The sequence below is a fragment of the Lucilia cuprina genome, chromosome 6, assembly GCF_022045245.1.
Source record: "Lucilia cuprina isolate Lc7/37 chromosome 6, ASM2204524v1, whole genome shotgun sequence".
NCBI lineage: Eukaryota > Metazoa > Arthropoda > Insecta > Diptera > Calliphoridae > Lucilia > Lucilia cuprina.
The window spans coordinates 50853205-50857404 of record NC_060954.1 but is presented as its reverse complement, the minus strand read 5'-3'; positions in this window follow the sequence as shown (position 1 = coordinate 50857404).

Here is a 4200-nt window from a genome sequence, read left to right as displayed (position 1 = left end):
TGCACAGTAGCTTGGTATGTTTTGTTTTTTGGAAATTATAGAAAATCTCACTAATTAAGGCAATACCATTAAAGAGATTTAAATGACCTAACCATATAAGTTTTATATCCGCAACTTTATAGTTGTAAGAATTATCCACACCATTTTTTTTTTTATAAATCAAATTTTCTGTAGAATAAATAAATAAGTTATGTTATTGAAAATTCATATTTACTATTCTGATGATTTTGTCATGGCAACTATTTTATATTTTAAAATTATATTTTTTTAAAACCATAATGAAAAAATTGCTGTTTTTAAATAGACAATTTCGTAACAAAACATAAAGCTAAACAAAATTGTATTTATTTATAATAAAAAAAACACTCAATTTAGCTGGAATCCCTCTTGTGTAATAAATAATAAATAAATATTACAAATATTTTTAATTAAAACATAATATGGCAGAAAAACCCCTTTTCAAAGCACAAAGCAATAGCAACTAAAATCTGAAAAATATTTTAATCTACTTGATTTCAACTTAAATAAAAACAAAAAGGAAAGATGATTAAAAAAATCATAAGTTAACTAATAATTTAATGTTGTTTCAAATACAAATATTATATTTCAAAATGTTATTAATTTTTTTTTAAGCAAAGATGTTTAAACATTATGCTGATATAACTTTTATACTTATTGTATTTACTTAGACGTATGAGTAATAATTAATTTTGTATATTGTAATGTGAAACACTCATACGTAAAAGTTTATCAGACAGAAATCCAGTGTATACTTTCAGGTGCTAATATATTAAATTCCTATGTTGCGTATGAGTGATATATTAAACAAGGAGTTTTAACGTATTTACATAGTTTGTAGGCAATTTTAGTTCTCGGCCAAAAAAATAGATTTTTTGATAATATTCAAAATTAGCTACCTTTTATATTTAACAATGTGACATCAAAAAAATAGACTAAACTGTAGACTAGACTTTAGTCTAGACTAAACCTTAGCCGAGACCAGACATTAGCCTATACTTGACTAAAGACTAGACTACAGCCTAAACTATAGACTAGAATATAGCCAAGAATATAGACTAAACTATAGACTAGACTATATACTAGACTATGGACCAGACTACAAACCTATATATAGACCAGCCTATAGACTAGATTATATATTATACTATAGATTGAACTATAGACTAGACTATGGACTAGACTATGGACTAGACTATAGACTAGACAATAGACTAGACAATAGACTAGACAATAGACTAGACAATAGACTAGACTATAGACTAGACTATAGACTAGACTATAGACTAGACTATAGACTAGACTATAGACTAGACTATAGACTAGACTATAGACTAGACTATAGACTAGACTATAGACTAGACTATAGACTAGACTATAGACTAGACTATAGACTAGACAATAGACTAGACTATAGACTAGATTAAAGAGTGGAGTATAAACTAGACTATAGACTAGACTAAATTATAGACTATACTGTAGGCTAGGCTATAGACTAGACTATAGACTAGAATATATATCAGACTAGAGGCTAGACTATAGACCAGAGTGTGGACAAGACTATACAATAGACTTAACTACAGATTATACAGTAAGCCATACCATAAACTATATTATTGTATAGGCTATAGGCATGTCTATGGACTAGACTAGATATAGAGCTCTAAGCTAGATCACAATCTATTATATTTTTATATAATGGACTATACTATTGATTAGGGTATAAACTAGGATATAGACTAGACTATAAACTAGAGTCGATGTTATAAATCCATTAAACTATAGACTAGATTAATAGCTAGACTATTTTCTACGTTATAGACTAGACTATAGACTAGATTATAGACTTAAATATAGACTTTAGTATATACCAGACTATGCACTAGACGATAGACTAAACAATAGACTTGACAAAAGAGTACAGACTGTATTATAATATAGATTAGTTTAAGGCAATGACTATACAGACAAAAAGCTCGATTATTTACTTAAGCATCGATTGTAGACTAATGTTCTATTTGGTTTGCATACTGGATTTTAGTATTGACTATATACTAGAATATAGAGTGCTAAACAGTTCATACTACAGACTACAAACGGAGTCTAAATAAAACTAATATACACACCTATTTTTCTATCGTCATCTGTATGTAGCTAATATCAATATGACAGTTAAGAGGAAGATGAGTGTGTATTATCTCCTTAATACATTCAAAGAACTTCAAAGAATTTTCACAATTTACATAAACACACTTCTTCTGTGTGTTAGTATTGTAAATGTTAAAATTTACAAGACCAAAATTTTTATGCAGCGACCTAATTGCCAACCTAATGAACTGAATCGAAATATGAAAATATTACTATTATTACAATAATGATGCCCCTGTCGATGTTTGTATATGTATGAGTATATGTTAATGTTGTTCCTGTTTTTGTAAAGTTTAATGAAATAAACATAATTGAAATGAACAGTTATTATTTCGAAATTATTGAACGAGAATTGAAAACATAAGGAATTCTTTTGGTATTATTATAACATTAAGAGAGAATGGAAGGCTGGCAGGAAAGAAAGAATGAATTGATAGTGTAATCATACATACATATATAATAGTTATGTGAACATATGGAAATATGAAAGATATGTTTATTTTTAACCCTTAAGTGGGTTTAATAAACGGATAGATAATGAAGTAAAAAGGTGGACACCCTAACAATATAATACTATTAATGTTTTGCAACATTATCCCATACTGGTAACACTTTTCATCACTTTCATCAAATACATACTTGTCATTTATCTAGACCTATTTTACAAAATAAAAAACGACTTTAAATCTCAATAAAAATGTCACATTATTATTTAAACTTAATTCTCATTCAACTTCGTACACAAAAAACAAACTCATATAAAAAGGGTTAAATATTCAAAATGTTGTTGATAACCCAATATTTTTAAATTTTAATATCTATAAACCAACGTTTACCTATAGCCACCCACCAACTAAGGTGTATATGTCACATACATATGTAGTATGTATATACATACACATACATATGACTATCCATCTATAACATGTTCATTTCGCTTCAATATGGATAAAATGAAAAACAACAAATTTTCCAATTCAATGAATCTTCAGAAAAACCAAAACTAACAAACAAACAAAATGTCGATGTCGATACAACACCAAAAAGACAACGGACCAACCTCACAATATAAAAGATATACAAATTGAAGTGGCACTGTTGGAAGATGACGATGACAACAAAAAATAACATTGTATTAAAGTAAAGAGAAAAGAAAATTTCCGAGAAGAAAAAAGCTATTAAAAATTTTAACCTTAAAACTTAAATACCAACTTCTGTTGATAAATGCAAAGAATATTGAAATGAAAATAGGTAAAAAATAATCCACGACACTTAATTCCGCACGCATGTCATGCTCAAAGTAGCTTTTGTCATTGGCAAACACACTTATGTACATATTATGTGTTATGTTTTAATAAAAAAATTCCAGAAATATCGGATGTTTTTTAATGCAATATAGCATTTAACAGGGAATCAAAAAATTGTTTCTTGAAAATTTCATATTTTTAAGAAGAACTAGCGTATAGACGTTATACTAGACTATATACTTTACTATAGACAAGACTACACCATAGTCTAGACTATACACAAGATTAGATAAGACCAGACTAGGTAAGAGTATTAACTAGACTAAAGATTAGACTACAGACTACACTAGAGATGTAGATAAGACTATAGAATAAACTATAGACTGGACGATAGAATAGGCTATAGACTGGACTATGGACTACGGACTAGACTATAAACTAGAATATAGACTAGACCATAGACAAGACTATAGATCAGTCTATAGACTAGACTGCAGACTATAGACTATAGACTAGACTATAGACTAGACTACAGAATAGACTATAGGATAGTCTATAGGACTATAGACTATAGGACTATAGGACTATAGACTAGACCATAGACTAGACTATAGGACTATAGGACTATAGACTAGACTATAGACTAGACTATAGACTAGACTATAGACTAGACTATAGACTAGACTAAAGACTATACTATAGACTAGACTATAGACTAGATTATAGACTAGACTATAGACTAGACTATAGAATAGACTATAGACTAAACTATAGTCTAGACTATATA